This window comes from Dysidea avara, chromosome 1 (genome assembly GCF_963678975.1).
Source record: "Dysidea avara chromosome 1, odDysAvar1.4, whole genome shotgun sequence".
Classification (NCBI taxonomy): Eukaryota; Metazoa; Porifera; class Demospongiae; order Dictyoceratida; family Dysideidae; genus Dysidea; species Dysidea avara.
This window is the reverse complement of record NC_089272.1, coordinates 29,356,273-29,375,947: the sequence shown is the minus strand read 5'-3', so window position 1 is coordinate 29,375,947 and position 19,675 is coordinate 29,356,273. Positions and strand designations below refer to the sequence as shown.

Below are 19,675 nucleotides of genomic sequence, written 5' to 3'. Positions count from 1 at the left end.
ACTGTGGTGTCCTCCAAAGGCCTCTACAGTGATGTATGGGCCTTGACATATCTACAGAAGTCTGTCTCCAGAAGGCAGACTAAGACACAGTTTGTGTGAAAAGTATTAGCCTGGTAGTTTAGCTATCTTATGATGGTATTATTTTAAACTTGTTCAAGCATCCTAAAGATCAGATCACATTGAAATGTCATCACACATGAGATTGCATGATCTCTCAAATGCATTTGGATTCTAGAAAGGCTGCTGCTACTGCTTCTCAATACAGCAAGGCATTAGTAAAAGTCGTATGGGTGATTACAGGCAAGCTGGAGATTTGATTGATTGGTGAGTGTTCATATGTGACCTAATTTTGGAAAATATTTCTTTTGGGCACAATGTATACATTTGTAGATAAATGGTATTTATATTTTAGACAGTTATGTGGGTAAAACTTTCCCTAAAGATGGAGATTTTTATGGCCTATTAAGTAGATGTGCACCGGTATGACTTTTAACTAATAATGTTTCTGATATAACCGATGTTAATATTATCAAGTTAATGTAAGACAGCTTGCAATCATAGATATGCAGTTTTTGAATGGAAGACTAATTCACTTAGTTTTGTTTGCAGGTTCTTGAAGACTAGGATCTTAGTGTACATTCTCATGAATACACACTGTGACTGCTGGCTCCAAGGTCTCAAGGTGTTACTGCGAATGCATTCTTTGAGTATCTTGAAGTTTACCATTAGAATGAGGGTTTAATTCATTCATTTTCAGACATGACAATTACTCATAGCATTATTTTGCTCCATACTGCATAGCAGAGAGCAATACATCCTATGTACATATTTCTTATGGCTTCGTCATGCAAAATACCCTACACATCTACGGTGTATGCTGATATCAGATGTACACATAATGAGCTAATGGGGACTAGACAAGTATAACTGTATAAGAAAATGTAGAAATTTTATATCTGAACAGGGATCAAAAGCCATGAAACAGCCCAATGATGTCCTCAGCTTCCCAGCTTTTACCCAAATCAATAAAGCAACAGAAATCTCATTGTTATATCTACTTGATCAGTGTGTGCAGCCTCATATTATATTGTTATGGTGGCGTATGGTGGGAGGAAGGAAGGCGATAGGACGCTCTACGACTGAGATTGACTGAGAATCTTAAGGGTATTATTACTCATGTAGTATGTTAATGGACATAAAATTACCATTTCAGTCTGTACTGGGAATTAAATATTTGTAATATTATCTGCAGACCTCCATTGCTTTGTTGCTTTTTATTTCTGTGATTTTTACACATACAAAATTTTTAGTTTTCCTTACACTAGTTTGCACAATGATTTAACACTACATCAAAAGAAAGAATGGTGCCAGCCAGACATAAACTATACTATAGAGTGACTTAATGTGGTACACCCTGACTAAATATCAATTACCACATGGAAACTGATATTGTCATTACTTTCAGGTTTTCTACCTGCTATACTTCATTACAGATGAAGTACCTCCTCTGCAATCAATCCAGTCCCCATGGAAATTGTGATTAAATCGATTCACTGACTATCAGTTACTGGGTAGTGAACAGCCATTGCACTTCATTTCAGGTAAGTTCTACCTATTATACAGTGTTACAAATAAAGAACAATATAAAAAGTGTGTCTGCAATCAATCTATTCACTACAGAAGTCACAGACGATTCTTGTGACAACCAGCTGTACTGAAGCCACAATGTGTTACCACAAATCCACACTTACACTGTAGTGGAGAAAGAGATGGGACATAAAGGAGGACAAAGGAAAGTCCATGACACATGCTGTGATTTTTGAAAAGGTGAGCTGATGCAAAGTCTAGCAGGGAAAGGATCAAACTGTTAGTACTAACAATAGTCAAGATATGCTAGGTTGAAGGAATGTGTCAGTCAGTAAGCAGAAAATTCTGTTTAATTAGAAATTCTGTATAAACAAGTTGGAAGGGTTTATTCTTTGAACAGACTCAGATGTAACTTAACACAGCGTGTTCCATGGAAGTATTTTAGTTAGACACTCTCCCCCATTACTATAATTATTATGAACTCTTGATTATACAATAAGAAATTAAGAAAATTTTTACTAAGTTTCCAACATTCTGGACAATTATTGTAAAACTGTACATCATACTGTAGTTTATAAATCACACACACACTAGCTACTTTCAGACAAATGTTTGGACCAGAATTTACATTTAAGTTAACAAAGTGGGTCTAGATCTAATCCCATAATGTGTCATACCAATTGTCTTGTTTACTATAGTACATCAACTAGTAATTCCAACAGGTTATGATGTCAGACTAGTGGTCAACAATGATGATATATGATACTGTTATCTTTAGTTACTAGGAATTACTAATAGGATTACAGGAAGTGATACTCCCCATAAACATAATTATTATTAGACACAACAGTATCTAACAGTATTCAGTTTAATGTAAATTATGGTTAATTATAAGATGCCACAATTTTAAGTTTATGATTAACTGAGACGATGACTCCAACAAAACAATTTTCAAATGTAAGCATGAAACAATGGATGAATTTCATAATAACAAAAGTTGCCCCTAACAACCTGAATTTTACAATATTTGTAGGGGGTAAATGCCTAAATAACATCTCCAAATTTTAAAGGATAGCTTATATAGGTCATGAGATATATCATTTTAAAGTTTGTCATTTTTCCATACATTGTCTATGAAAGGGGGGAACAGTTGCCCCTTCTGGGCAACCACATTAATAATGTGTGGGAAAATGACAAATTCAGTTAATGTCATTTCTCAATTTAACATCATTTGTAGGTGTGAATCTCACAATTAACCTCTCCAAATTTCAAAATGATAGAGTACATTATAGATTATGAGATATGACATTCTGAAATTTGTGGTTTTCCCATACATTATCCATGTGATTGCCAGAAGGGGCAACTGTTACTACCTCTCATGGATAATGTATGGGAAAACTGCAAACTTTGAAATGTTATATCTCATGATCTATGTATGATATCCTTTTAAAAAGTGGAGACATTACCTTTGACCTTCACACCTATAAAATAATGTAAATTTTAGGTTGCAGGGGCAACGGTTTAAAATTCTTTATTATGAAATTCATCTATTGTGATGGCCTTTATTGATGGTTTCATGTACCCACAGGAGTTTAAAGTAATAATGTGGATTAAAGTTTGCTGACTTGACTGTAACAACAAAGATTGTGTGAATTTATCATTTACAGGGACACCACCATGAGAGATGGTTAGACTACACTATGATCTGTGATCATAGCAGTCATAGAGTTTACTGAAGTGTATAAATAACTGTAATTTTGAAACACTGTAAATACAAATTGTACTAACAATGTGTATAATCTCACTGCATGTTGGTGGAGGATTAGGTCACCAATATCGTAGGTCTGAGATGTTGTCTGATTCAAGATACCGTCTTGTAGGCTTTACCATTCTAACAGATTCCTACTGGACAATAGAACACCATTAGTTGTAATGATGTAAATAACCTTGTGGACACTTATACAGCTTTATAGAAAGTAATGTGTAGCTGATGATAGTAATGATGCCATATAAGGTTTAATCATTAAACGTTTATTCAATCAAATGCTCTTACAGCACCATTTGTGACTGGGCCTGAGAAAATAGGGCATGTGGGCACATGATTGTTTTCTACATTTTCATACTTCTATCACCCATACTTTTTTATACCATTATGCTATGGCAATACAATTTTCAGCTCTTAGTAAGCATTTAATTAGCTTTGTGATGCAAGTTACAGAATGCAAATATTCTTCTCCAATACTGAAATATGACCCGCAGTGTGACGGGGTGTAGTTTGTGCCCACATGCCCTGTTTTCACAGGCCCAGTCACATTTAGTGTTATGATACAAACATACATCAAGTTAGTGTATGAACACATAGCTAGTTACATTTTATATATATACATGCAAGATTAATGTAATCACATCTCACAATTGTTACTATACCATATGTTAAGGTTTCATCCAACACAGAGCTAGACTAAGTGTATTATTTTAATGTACAGAATAATACAGATTATAAAATTTTGTATATAACTTCCATGATCCATAACTTTTTATGTTCTGTTAATACATTATGGTATAGTTTGTGTTGATATAATGTGTTACTGGACCTGTGAAAACCAGACATGTGGTACATGCCATCATATACCAAATAACTCTCAATACTGGAATGGATTGAGAGTTATTTGGTATATGATGCATTATGATGCATGGAATGGACTGATGAGTTATTTGGTATATGAGTTATTTGGTATATTTTGCATTCTATGTCAAGTCATAGAATGCATGGACATGCCATGTACCACATGGCATGTCCATGCATTCTATGACTTGAATCACAAAGCTAATTGAAAGGTATCAGCTCTGAAAACTTGATGAGGATAGCAAAACATTAAAACAATTTAGCTTCATGAAATTTAAATAAATAGTCAACATCTAGCTATGTGTGGATGTCTCCTATACTTACAGACAGATGTATTATATTGTATATGCATTGTCTTGAAAACAACTCTGTGTGTTCTGTTCAGAGTATTTTGCATGTTTTGTGTGGGAGTTAGTATAATTTCTAAAGACTAGTTTGTCAGCACCTCCACATGGTGACCACTGTGTATGAGTGTGTGTGTGTGCATGTGTGTATGTGTTTTTTTAATCACATTTCAGTGAAATGACATTAATTTTAGAGAATTTTAAGAAGAACATTATTTTAATGTACCAGCATTTTATGTCATACTAGCTAGTCAAATAGCTACCACAGGACATAGCTGCTTAATGGCCTTAACACTTCAATGAAATATGAATCTTTTACAGAAATATTAATACTTTTAATGTTGTAACCAACATTTTCCATCCATGCTAGCTGAGCAAATAATGTGTATGTTGTGTAGTTAGCCATGATATACTTTCATAATTTTGACAGTAGTAGGTGTTTGAAGGATACGCATAGGGCCAAATAGTTTACCATACTGTAAATTAGGTTGTTTTCTGTGCAAAATAAATGCGATGGGAAAAGATTGACATATTAATTATTAATTATATTTATAGCCTCACATAGTCTGACCACTACCTTCTTACTTTTCACCCACACATCCATGCTTACAAACACACACACACATTGCTTTCCCTTGGTTTACCAGTGGGTCATTGTCTAGGGTTCTTTGCGGGCTTTCCATCAATCTACATTCTTTTTATGCAATTTAATATTGACTTATAATTTTTGCTATATCTGTCCATTTGTTCTGGATGTGCGTTGCACATGTCTTTGTTCACATAAATTACTGCTTACCTTATTCACTCCAACTTGTTATGGGGGTGCATACCTCTAGACTTCAGTTGCACTTGCCTTCATCAGTGTTAGTGGGCATGGTGTTTGTGTGCACAAGAGCACCCTTATAGTTCAAACTTGAAAAAGTGTCTGCATACAATTATACTAAATCTCTATGTGAGTTCATGTGCTCAGTAGGTATAAAGCCATAACCCGATGTCTAAAATCATTGCATGCTTATATACTATTATGTATGTAACTTTATTTAGCTCCAGTTGTACTTTTACTTGTGCTATACCAATCAAGGGCGGATTTAGGGGGGGTGCTTGGGGCGCTGAAGCACCCCCCCTCCAAAATTTTACAATGAGCAAGCTAGCAAGCTTCTAGAAGCTGTAGTACAGATACAGTTGCATTTTATACACATGTATGGGCAATGAAAAGATGGAGAGAGTAAGGAGAATAGCTAATCTTATCCAAGAATTACTATGAGGGTTCAAAATTATACTTTTGGAGTAAGTCTTACCTTAGAAGTTGCTAAATCCGAAATACTCTAATAGAACAGTCAACTACTCTAATAGAACACCCAACATTAAAACTATAATTTTCAAGAAGTTACCAGAGTGTAAGCTGAAATTAAACCTATTCGTCTAGACCTGTGCACTGCTACCCTGACCACTGTACCAAAAATCCTGCCATATACCAATCACTTCAGGTAAAAGATTTATACCTTTAATGTACTATAAATTGTATAAAACATCATTAATTGAAAATCTATTCTGAAAATAACCTTGTCTGTCAAATAGTTTAAGTTATTTAGTCTCTTCTACAAACTTGATTCTTGGGTTGAAATGCTTCTCTTGCAAGTAAAACAATAGTATTATAATAATAGTGAATTTCTTAGCTTTTAGAAAGTTCACAAGGCTGCAACATCTGAGAACTGTTCGTTTTTGTTTCCCTTGCTTGATCAAATCCCATGCTACATTTGTATAAATCTAGCAGCTTTGGATTTTGCACTATCAAATCCCTTGAGACTCAACTTTAAGCTTAAATGATACTGCAGCATTTATGTTGTCATGATCATTGTGTGTTAAAAGGGGGTTAGTTGTGGCCAAAAACTAGTTGTATTTGTAGACTAGTTGTAAAACAATTATAATGATGGATGGATCCATTATTTTAGAAGTTAGATTGAAATAGCAACCTGCACTTCAGAACAGTGGCTACATATGAAGTATATCCAATCCTGTGTTTTAAATATTCTCCTTGACCTTACATTCAATTAACTAATAATACAATCTTTATTCTCGTTGACAAGCCACTATTATACATTTTCTTAAAATCCAATAACAAGAAAATTTAATAGTGTATAGTTCTGTTTTTTAATTAAAATTACTTCCACCTGAACTCATTTATCTTGTACCCAGACTTGGTTAAAAATAGCTTCTAGATTCAATCTTGTGATAGTCATTTTCCAAAAATTTCCAGGGGGTCTGGGAATATATATGCCACCAGGTCTAGAGCCCCCCTAGCTGGAGAATTATAAACAGCTGAGTGCACATGCACTCCATACACTGGTGAGTCAGTCTACTTGCCCTCTCCACTCCCACTTACCCTCTCTACTGTTTGGACAGCTATGTGTAGTTTGAGCCATGAGACTGTAAATTACACTATACTTCAAAACACTAAATTTGATCATGTGCAGCTGATACCCATATGTTTCCACTACTAGTTCTTTAAGATGCTAGTCTAAGATTGAATTTTAGCTACATGGCTGCGATTATTGACAAGCGGTAGGGGAATAATAGTATCACATAAACAAAGTGACATCATTTTTCACTCAAAATTACTACCAAATTCAATCTCAATAGGCCAAATTTGCAAAATTTTCCTGCCGGGGCATGCCTCCAGACCCCCCCAGATAGAGCATGCTCCTCACACTAGTTGTATCAACTATCTTGCTACATATATAAATGTCCATGTTAGCACCCCCCCCCCCCCTCCCCTTCTGAAATCCTAGATCCGCCCCTGCCAATGTCTGTATGTATAGTACTTAGCTGTATTCAAACTCCAGTTACAACTGTTGATGCTGCTTATTTGCTTATGTTTATGTTCTGCTTATGTGCTTGCATAAAAGATTACTGCATGCAGTGCATAGCAATGACTATTGCTATTTGCAGACTCACTTCATGTTCACTAATGTGTGTCTACATTTGTTGCTACATACAGGTAGGTGATACTTGCATATAACCATTTGCAGGACTGCTGTATACATTCATGCTATATACTATGGTTGCACACTACTTTATACTCATAGGTAGTCATGTGGTATAATGGCATTTATATTAGCTATGGTTTTCAGATGAAAGTAATGATGCCAGGGGCGGTGGAGCAGGCCAAAGAGTGAGGGGGCCAGTTGAAGACCAAAAAAAAAAAAAAAAGGTCACTGCCTGCTGACAATAGCTGCTCTCCACCAATTATATCTCCTTATTTATAACTACATATACGTAGCTAAGTAACTTGCTACACTGCTTCTCTGAATACTGTGACTGCTCTGTTAGAGTATCCAGATCCTGACTGTTCTATTAGAGTATCTCGATCTTTTCTTGCAAACAGTGTCCCATAAAAGTGGGGGGGGCATGGCCCCCCCTCCCCCCCGTCTCCACTGCCTATGAATGATGCCATATAAGGTTTAATCATTAAGAGTTAATCTAATGGAATGCTCTTACAACATCAGAAGACTATTATTATAATAATACATATGTACACCAAGTTAGTGTATGAACACATAGATTGTAACTATTTTGATACATGGAAGATCACATCTCACTACAATTCACTACCATACGTTATGGTTTCATCCATTACAGAGCTAGACCTTACAGAACAACACAGATTATAGGATCTTTGTAGTGTTTTCATGATCCACAACTTATTGTAGTGTTTATGCTCTGTTAATGCACTACAATTATGGTGTAGTTTGTGTTGATATAATGTGTGACTTGACCTGTAAAATCCAGACATGTGGTACATGGCATCATATACCAACTCTCAGTACTGACTTGAATCACAAAACTAATTGAAAGGCAATAACTCTAAAAGTTTGATGAAGATAGCAAAGCATTAAAAAAATTTATAGTCAAGAAAAATTTTAAAATGTAGACAACATCTATTAGCTATGTAGGCATGGCCTGTTCTTACAGACAAACATATTATGTGCATGCATATATGTGACTGGATTTTGAAAAATCACCCTTATGGGCACATTGTTGATTCAGAGAAAAACACATTTTAATAATTTAAAGCTTTGTTACTCACCAGCCTTGGCAGCTACATTATTATTATTATTATTAATACTTTACAATACAGTAAAAGGGTCAACCAACAACCCGTGTTGGCAGCCCGAAAAAGTTAAAACTTAATTTACTTAATTACAAAACTAAAGTACCGAGAAATTGCTAGATAAACCTACTTTAAAACAATTACTACATCTGCAACAAAAATGATACGTACAAGGATTGTCAGCTGAAAAATGAAGTGTGAAGCATGTTTGGATTTTCAGCGAAGATGGAGCAATTCACAACCTTTAAGATAAGCTAGTGGCCAAGGTAATCCCTATAGAGTTTCCCACAATTTTAGATAGTTTTTTCACCAGTGTTGCTGTATCACGAGTCCTCAAAAAGGGATGGAGGGTGGCGGGGCGGGCAAGAGATAGACTACAAAATGGACGAGAATGGTAAATGAAGGCACCAGACCACAAAATAGCCTGTCAGTGGCAGGAACTAGACTGAAATCTCACAAAACAGACATGCATCACACATTCTGCTCCCTGCTCATCTGTCCAGAGTGCATGAACAGGGCCGCCCAGAGAAATTAAGGGGCCCAGGGCAAAGAGTTAAAGTGGGGCCCTTGACCCAAGTTGTAAGGTGAAGACAAAAAAAAAAAAAGGTCACAACCTGCTGGCAATGACAATAACTACCCATCACCAACCATATCTCCTTATCTATAAGCTTGCTACACTGCTCCTCTGAAGAATACTGTGACTGCTCTATTAGAGTATATCGATCTTTTAAACAGGTATTCAGGGGGCCCTTCGTGGGGCCCTTCATGGGGCCTCGTGGGGCCCCTTTCAGGCTGGGACCCGGGGAAAAATGCCCCAGTTCCCCCCCCCCCCCCTTGTGGGCGGCCCTGTGCATGAACCCCCCAAATTATTTATTAAACTGTTGTTCACAGATCTGTACAGACGTCTGGGATGGTTATACAGGCCGCCAGAGAATGGTCCACCAAAAGCAGACCCGACAAGTTGAAGGCGAGTTTGATATGGAAATTGTTAGCCTAATAGTACAGCAACTTCATGCTGGTGTTATCTCACTTTTGCCTTTTGTGCCCATATGGTTGATTTTGCTAAATCTGGTCACATATATAAAAATTCTGTATGTTCTGTTCAGAGTATTTGCATGTGTTGTGTGTGTACTTGTGTGTATGTGTGTGTGTGTGTGTGTACGCATGAGTGTGTGTGGGCGGGGGAGGGGTGGGGATGGGAAAGGCATTGCAGGGGCGGATCCAGCAGTTGGCAAGGGGAGGGGCACAAACAGGTTAAGTTTGGGAGAGCCAGATACTCTAGTTCAGTGCTGCAACAAATAGTCTCCTTTTAGCGGTGTCTCACTGTTTATTTCTGCTATTTTGTCCTTTTCAGATGATTGTGAAGTCTTTGAAAGCTGTTTTAAAGGCTTTAAATGTCTTAAAGAACTGCAACACAATAATTATTTTTAGAGGCGCTTAGTACGCACGAAGGACAATTTCGCGGTTAATTTCGCTTTGGTTCCAGGTGGTGAATTTGTTGTAAAATGTGCAGATTTTCATGAGCTTCTTGGTCTGGCATAAAGTTAGTAGCTATTTTATCATGCCTGGCTCCTCCACAAGTTGAGGGATTGAAGGAGAAGGGGGGGATTTGCCCCAAATGGCCCATCCTGGATCCGCCATTGCATTGGTCTCTTAAATACTAGTTTGTCAGCATCTCCATGTGGTGATCCCTGTGCGTGTATGTGTGGGTGCGTGCGTGCGTGCGTGCGTTCGTGCGTGCGTGCGTGCGTAAGTGTGAGTGGATGAGTGTTTGTTTGTGTGTACAACAGGACATGATAACATTTCAATGAAATAACATTTTAGAGAATCTTTGCAGAAGCATTATTTTAATGTACCAACATTTTTATATCATGCTACTGTAGCTAACACAGGACATAGCTAATGAACACTTCATGGAAATATCAGTTTCAAAGAATCTTTACAGGAAATTTATTTTAATGTACTAGCATTTTTATGTCATGCTAGCTAATCAAATAATGTGTAATAACCACCACAGGACACACAATAACTAATGAACACTTCATAGAAATATCAGCTTCAAAGAATTTTTACAGGAATATTATTTTAATGTATATACTAGCATTTTTATGTATGCTAGCTAATCAAATAATGTGTAATAACTATACCATAGGACACACACTAGCAAATAATATGTCAATTAAATATCCAAATTCAATTGCAAAGTGTCTTCATAGGAACATGATTTTTAACACTTTGATACATGAAAGATCACATTCATTCTATTCCATACCAAAAGTTCATAATATAAAAAGAGAGGAAAGTATCGTACTATAGTATAGCCTGTACAAACACGAATCTCAAAGTAATACAGTAAAACTTAGATTACTTTAGGATACCACGTCAACACATAAAGTATTAAGGAGCATTGACAATATCATCAGTGGGAAGCCATAACTACAACGGTCATTGAAACTTAATGCTGAGTACATCCCTGACCAACTAGCACATTGAAAGTGACTATAGGTATTGCATCATAACTTTGAGATTCGTGTGTTTGTACAGGTTATACTGCAGTAGGACACTCTCCTCTGTTTTTATATTATGTACTCTTGACCATACTTTATGGTTTTATTCATTACAGGACTACACTAAGTGTACTATTATTTTTAATCAAAATGACTCTTATGGATTGATCAAATGATGTCTACAGATTAGCTATCTGAAATCATAGTAACTTTCATGACCCATAACTTACCAATGTGCACTATCACCTTTATGATCTGCTACGTAGTTTGTGATGATAAAATCAGGGGCGGATCCAGGAGCTGGCAAGGGGAGGGGCACAAACAGACTAAATTGTAGGTAGTTGGGGACAGCAGATTCTTAAAACAGCAAATAATTACCTCATAGTATTGTATAGCTGCTTATTTTTGTTATTGTGGACATTGTGAAGTCTTAAAAGCTGTTTTAAAGGATAGAATATCTCAGCAACACGATGATTATTTTTAGAGGTGTTTAGTATCACCGAAGGTGTTGGGTGACAGTTTGATAGCTGCTTAGACTTTTGTTTTAGGTAACTTTTCAATAAATGGTAGTAATGTGTATATTTTATTTTTATATTAATAGATTAAGGTTTAGTATTCAATCAAAAGAAGTATGTCTCCACCACAAAGGGAGGGCGGATTTGCTCCAAATTCCCCATCCTGGATCTGCCATTGAAAATTGTGTAACTGTACCTGTGAAAACCAGATGAGGGAACAAACTACACACCAGGTCATCTCTGAGTATTCCAAAATATCTGATATTTGTGACTTCGATTACAAAGCCAATTGAAATATGTTAGCTCTGAAAATTGCATGAATATAGCTAAGCATTAAAAAAGTTTGAGGCATGAAAATATGAAAAAGTAAACAGCATAAATTTGTGATGTAGTCCAGGACAACCAGTCTTGTCGCCTATTTAAAAGTATCAAGAAATGCCAGTTTTCAGTATACAGTGTGTTATAGCTCAACATTCGACAATGGTTAAAGCTTTGTATAGCTGTCAACTTTTCACATGTTTTACAGCAATTCCTTACCTTCAAGAGCATCCACTATACAAGTAGTCAACAGCCAAGTTTCTCACCATTTTATATAGTTTTTAACTTGATGTTGACTGTATTATATGTGACCAGATTTTGGGAAATCAGTCTTATTATCAAATACATTGAAATGTAAACATATATGTGTTACCACTACTACACTTATGCACCTGTTGAACATTTCACAGACTTTGTTGTTATTGCTTGACTGACTAGTGAATCTTATCACTGTAAAGCTGATTGAAAGTTTGCAATACCTTATTTTAATCCTAAATACTGTATTTGAATTGCAAAATGTGACATTAAGGCTGATTTTCCAAAATCTGAACACATTGTATCAGTCGAGGTTCAAAAGAGGTGAGTAGCAAGGACCTGGAAAGCGGGCAAGAAGTTGTTTACAGAATTAAAGGACAATGCATAGGGCTCCAGACTGCTCATACAAATTGCCACTGTGCTTGAGAAAAGCAGCCACAAAACTGGACCATTCAAGTCTAGCTGATTTTGATTGTGAAATTTGATAGCTAGTCCATTCATGTAGCATTGTGCTCCTGGTGAAAATCAAACCTACATCACATCATAGGCAACAATACCAGTTTTCCCAGACTCAGTCACATTTATAATTCTGGTTAATTATAAGATGCCACAATTCTACGTTTTATCATTAAACTGAGACGATGACTCCAACAAACAATTTTCAAATGTAAACATGAAACAATGGATGAATTTCATAATAACAAAAGTTGCCCTAGCAACGTGAATTTAACTATATTTGTAGGTGTAAATGTCTAAACAACATCTTTAAATTTTAAAAGGATAGCTTATATAGGTCATGACATATAACATTTCAAATTTGTTGTTTTTCCATACATTGTCTTTGAAAGGGGGAAACAGTTGCCCCTTCTGGGCAACCACATAAATAATGTGTAGGAAACCAACAAATTCAATTAATGTCATGTCTCAATTTAACATTATTTGTAGGTGTGAATCTCACAATTAATCTCTCCAAATTTCAAAATGATAGAGTACATAGATCATGAGATATGACATTTTGAAATTTGTGATTTTCTCCATACATTATCCATGTGATTGCCAGAAGGGGCAACTGTTACTGCCTCCTATGGATAATGTATGGGAAAACTGCAAACTTCGAAATCATGATCTATATATATATCAAGACACACGATAGTGTGTCGTGAGGCCCAAGAAGCCGGCGCGCCACACCGTGAGTATATTAACAGGAAGAAAGAAAACGCAATTTTCACACCTATGTAGCTCTGTGATCCCTTATCCGATTGGAACCAAATTTGCTGGAGACGTGCCGCCCAGTTAGGGTAGTCTACATACCAAATTTGAAGAAAATCGCTCCAGCCATTTCCGAGATACGAGCGAACAAAATTTCGTTTTAATTTCTTCGTTTTTTTCTTCTTCATCTTCTTCATTTTGCACACTTCGCAAAATTCGCCATAAAACACGAATGTGTGCTCGGATTTGGCTGAAATTTGGCACACTTAAAGGGCTCATTAAGGCGGATCTCCGTACCAACTTTGGTAGGAATCCGATACACATTCACGGAGTTATGACCGATTATTTGCGTAAAATAAGGTCGAAGGTCTGTCACGCCAACAGGGTAAACGCCTTGGAGGAATCAGTTGAAAATTGATATGTAGATGGAGCAACCATCGTAGGAGTGCCTTTTTGTGGTTTGAAAGGAATCGGGATAAAGACCATGGAGATATGACACGAAACCCAACTTGTGTCAAAATTACGCGATCGATTTTTATGAATAAAAAAACTATTAGTTTTCGTATCTACCAGGCAAACCGCTTAGAGCAACGAGCTGAAAATCAGTATGTAGCTGGAATAATCATCATAGAAAGTCCTTGCAGTAGTACAGAAGAATCGGATTACAAATCACTGAGTTATTTTTTTTCTCCCGGGCTGGATGTACTGCCCTTGCCTACCACCCCCAGCACCAAGGAGCAAGTGTGCTGGACAACTGAAAGGGGGACAACTAAAAGTCCCTAGGGCCAGCAATATGGCCCATTTCCGGGGAAGCATTGTTGGAACGATGAAGGATGGATCTTGTTCCCCGGATGCACATTGTAGCAGAACGAAGCAATGAAAAAGACAATGTGCAGCGAATCCACGCCAGAGTGCCACTATAAGATGTTGAGCTGTGGCTAGAAAGCATGTCGGCCAGACGACGATAGAATGTTAGTGCTTCTCCTCCCATTCCACCGGTTGTAAAGGGGTAAAGGAAGCCTGTTCCACCTCCCGGACACGTTCGCCATACTCTCGCTTCTTCTGTAATTCATGACGGCGATATACAGATGGTATGCTGGAGTTACGGTAACTTGGTGCATTTGGGTGAAACACCCTTACGTCAAGAAAGGCACTTTGTCGCCGTCCCCAGAAACCACATGCATGAATATCTGCCCTGGCATCATCCTGTCGGTTCGCAGACTTGGGAGTGATTACTTCACCACTGAGGGGCTGTAATGGAGGCTCAGTAGCAACATCTGAACACACCCTTGACAATAAACCTGCCGTGATGTCACGCAAGTCATTGCGTCGCACAAAGGTTAAGCCCCCATGTTGACAGACCATGGCATGGTCGATAGTAAAAGAAGCCCCACAGACACAGTGACTGGGAACATTCAGTAACTTCCATCCGTAGCGCAGATGGACAGCATCCCAGAACTCTTGTTTGTTAAGATGGAAGCCCTGCTCCTGTAATGGCAGGGCCAGTAACCAGGAAGATGCACCGGGTTCACTGTTCAAATCAACCGCCCTTTGAAGTTGGGAAGAAAGATGATCTCTTACATGCATTGCGAGTTCTTTGGAAGTTCTTCGCCGATTAAGATGAACCTGGGCCTTCACACAACGAACATCAGGGGGCTGAGCACAAACTGACTGCTTGATAATCAGATCTTTCAGGGAGGCAGTAATCAGTAGTGATGCATTAAACTGAGAATCAGAAACCTTCGTGGGATTTATAAGTCCTAAACCACCAAAACGGCAAGGAAGGGAGAGCAGGTCCCATTCATCAGCAGAGCAACCAGGGTGTCCAGAAATAGAAGGAAGAAGTTGCAATCGTATGGCATCCTCTAGTGGTTTTAAAAAAGAGCTTATATCCGGGACTGTTCTCATCAAATAAACCCATCGTCCGATCAATCCATGAGTGAAGGCACTATAAGCAGCATGTGGACGACTGTTTGCAATCCCAGCCAAGGCAGAAACCTCAGAAACCCAGGACTGCACTTTGTCAGCCACATAATCTTCTGCGAACTCTCTTGATCCCAGCACAGCACCAAGATGTCTTTGGCCACGAGCGGTTATCTGAATGTTGGTATCAGCAAAAAGCTTTTGTGCTCGAGTGAGGTGTTCTGGCTTGACAATTAGAATAGTTTTAACAGCATTTGTAAAATAGCCATAGGCTGGGCCATAAGATGAAAGTTGCCGCCACCAAGTCAGCAGTGAAGAGAGTGAACCAACAGCACTGGCATCATCAGCAAACCAAACCTGAGATACATCAGGCACTTCAGTACGTAAACGACGAATCAAAGGAACCATAGCCAGTGCATACATGCCCATTGCAAGGGGGTCACCTTGCGTTGTGCCCTCAGTAGATGAAATTTCATTCACCAACAACAAAAAGACGGACTGGGGCATGATAAGTATTCTGCAGGATGGTAGAGAATGATGGACAAATCTTGGAAATATTGTGAAGTGCAGCTTGACGATTGACACAGTTAAATGCATTAGTAGCATCAACAAGAAGAACAGCTTCACTTGTGGCAGCCCCAAACAATTCCTTCATTGCATGAACTGCTGCTTCAGAACCTGCCTCATGACCAGCACAAGTCTGCAGGGGGCCAGCAGCCGATACAATATCATCACCAATGGCATAGAGGACTGCCTTTGACACAATCCGACGGGGCACATCCCCAATGCCAATTGGACAGACACCTGGACACTTATCCAATGGAATTAGTCTACAGGACAGGAAGGGCATTAGAACCGAAGGCACAAGGTGAGCAGTGCATAGGCGACGAGCAACAGAAGCCAGGGATTCACATAGTCCAACAGAGGGCTCGCCAAAAGATGTACACATACGTCGCCATGCATAGGCATCAACACCAGATGGACCAGCTGCTCTATGAGTATTAAGAGAAGCTTTCTTGATTAGATCACCAGTTATACAATCAAAAATGATGGGGTCATAATGCTGAGTTTCACTAGACGAATCAAGTAATACTGATGGGCTGGCTGGAATAGCAGCTGGATGCTTCTCCATCAAAATTTCTCTAACAGTACGAAAAAGTTGTTTGCCTGAGGAATCAAAACCAAAGGGAATTGATGAATCCAGTGACAACACACCACCCTTAGATTTCTCAGAGAGAAGGCGTAGTGCCATACTCACTTTTCCCTCAGACATCAAATGATCAAACAAGCGTGAAGGATCTTTAGGTTCATTCCTAGATGACAGTCCACGCTTTAGATGATCCTGTATACAGCGACCCTCTTTAATCAGAGCATCAAAGGAACCTTGGTTCCACAATTCCAATCTGCGAAGAAGGTGGGCAGAATGATCCTTAGCTTTACTTTGTTTGTATGGCTTTTGTAACAGCAAGGGCTGCAACACTGAACAGGCCATCAATGCAATAGAGCTTAGAGCTGTGTCCTCAGCAAAAGCTTGATATAGTCTAGCAAGTTCCTTAATAAAGTGCTTGCCTGCTTTTCCATATGGTATGAGAAAAACATTTGGTCTCCAATGAACGACCTCATCATATGCAGATATCAAAAAGTCACAGACTTGTTCACCAGTAACAATATTATTCCACAGGAAGTCAGTACACGGCTTAAATTGATCAGTTGAATCCTGAACAAAAAGAGTCCTGACCAATAGTATCCAGATTGGAACGAGGAGGGGTAGAGTTTTCAATACAAAAAGGACAAATAAAGTTCTCATGAGAAGCACCCAGTCGCTGACCATCAGACGGCGACAACCCTAAACAATCATAGTGATACCATATACTACATCCCTCACTTTGCTGATCACAAAGTAGCATGAGTCGACCATCATCTCGACCACCACAGCAACACCAAATGTCACCAGACTCAGAATCGCTTGTATCAATCGAGGGAAATTCATCCACAGATACAGCAGCCTCGCGTGCACGGATACGGGCACTCCGACGTGGCATGTTTGAGTTCTCGATATAACGCCCACTGCAAACCTATTGAGCACAGGAGACAAAGCAGCCACTACACATCCACCGTGACATATACCTTTGTTATAACCGTCCACAGTCCAAAGAAGTATCTGTCAACAGAAAGGAAGGAAAAAGACCACAAGAACTCCTCAAGGGTACTCGCAGTTCTCGCGCAGGCGCTTCAATTGATCACTGAGTTATGATTCGAAAGGCAACTAGGTGCAGCAAATGCGAGATCGAGATACTCTAATAGAACAGTCACCCTAATAAAGCATTCAGCTGCATTTATAATTTACTCAGTTATATTACATTGTAAGTTATTCTGTAGGGAATTCAGCTACAAACAAGTCACCCTGTAGTCAGATCAGCTAGAAGAAGGTACCTAATAGAGAGTTCAGCTACAAATAAGCCATCATGTAGAGAGTTCAGCTCAAATAAATCACCCTGTAGAGAATTCAGCTACAAACAAATTGCCCGGTAGAGAGATCAGCTAGAAGAAGTTACCTTGTAGAGAGTTCAGTTACAAAGAAACAATCATGCAAAGAGTTTAGCTACAAACAAATCACCCAGTAGAAAGTTCCGCTATTAACAGATCACACTGTAGAGAGTTCAGTTAGAAACAAGTTCATCCTGTAGATAGATCAGCTAGAAGAAGTCACTTTGTAGAGAGTTCAGCTACAAAGAAACCACCATGTAAAAGAGTTCAGCTGCAAACAAATCACCTGTAGAGAATTCAACTACAAACAAATCACCCTGTAGAAAGATCAGCTAGAAGAAGTTACCTTGTAGAGAGTTCAGCTACAAACAAATCATCCTGTAGAAAGTTCAGCTACAAGCAAGTCACCCTGTAGAGAGATCAGCTAGAAACAAGTCATCCTGTAGAGAGTTCAGCTAGAAGAAATTACGTTGTACAGAGTTCAGCTACAAAGAAACTACCATGTAGAGAGTTCAGCTGCAAATAAATCGCCCTGTAGAGAATTCAGCTACAAACAAATCACCCTGTAGAAAGTTCAGCTACAAACAAGTCACCCTGTAGAGAGATCAGCTAGAAACAAGTCATGCTGTAGAGAGTTCAGCTAGAAGAAATTACGTTGTACAGAGTTCAGCTACAAAGAAACTACCATGTAGAGAGTTCAGCTGCAAATAAATCGCCCTGTAGAGAATTCAGCTACAAACAAATCACCCTGTAGAAAGATCAGCTAGAAGAAGTTACCTTGTAGAGAGTTCAGCTACAAACAAATCACCCTGTAGAGAGTTCAGCTACAAACAAGTCACCATGTAGAGAGTTCAGCTAGAAGAAGTTACATTGTAGAGAGTTCAGCTACAAAGAAACTACCATGTAGAGAATTCAGCTACAAACACATCACCCTGTAGAAAAGTAGATCAGCTAGAAGAAGTTACCTTGTAGAGAGTTCAGCTACAAACAAATCACCCTGTAGAGAGTTCAGCTACAAACAAGTCACCATGTAGAGAGTTCAGCTAGAAGAAGTTACATTGTAGAGAGTTCAGCTACAAAGAAACTACCATGTAGAGAGTTCAGCTGCAAACAAATTACCCTGTAAAAAGATCAGCTAGAAGAAGTTACCTTGTAGAGAGTTCAGCTACAAACAAATCACCCTGTAGAAGTTCAGCTAGAAACAAGACACTCTGTAGAGAGATCAGCTAGAAACAAGCCACCCGTAGAGAGTTCAGCTAGAATAAGTTACACTGTAGAGAGTTCGGCTACAAAGAAACTACCATGTAGAGAGTTCAGCTGCAAACAAATCGCCTGTAGAGAATTCAGCTACAAACAAATCACCCTGTAGAAAGATCAGCTAGAAGAAGTTACCTTGTAGAGAGTTCAGCTACAAACAAATCACCCTGTAGAGAGTTTAACTACAAACAAGTCACCCTGTAGAGAGATCAGCTAGAAACAAGTCATCTTGTAGAGAGTTCAGCTAGAAGAAGTTACATTGTAGAGAGTTCAGCTACAAAGAAACTACCATGTAGAGAGTTTAGCTGCAAGCAAATCGCCCTGTAGAGAATTCAGCTACAAACAAATCACCCTGTAGAAAGTTCAGCTACAAACAAGTAACCCTGTAGAGAGATCAGCTAGAAACAAGTCATCCTGTAGAGAGTTCAGCTAGAAGAAGTTACGTTGTAGAGAGTTCAGCTACAAAGAAACTACCATGTAGAGAGTTCAGCTGCAAATAAATCACCCTGTAGAGAATTCAGCTACAAACAAATCAC

The 19,675-nt window shown here is 38.5% G+C and overlaps 1 long non-coding RNA gene and 1 pseudogene across 1 annotated transcript; one reads left to right on the top strand and one right to left on the bottom strand.

The window, feature by feature from the left end:
- The first annotated feature begins 303 nt into the window (after positions 1–303).
- On the top strand, positions 304–1,994 carry LOC136249484 (uncharacterized). Its single transcript, XR_010698233.1, has 3 exons — positions 304–1,164; positions 1,494–1,601; positions 1,681–1,994. It is a non-coding gene; the product is annotated as an uncharacterized lncRNA (long non-coding RNA).
- Positions 1,995–14,168: 12,174 nt separating this feature from the next.
- LOC136249478 (uncharacterized) lies at positions 14,169–15,152 on the bottom strand (annotated as a pseudogene).
- Positions 15,153–19,675: the final 4,523 nt, after the last annotated feature.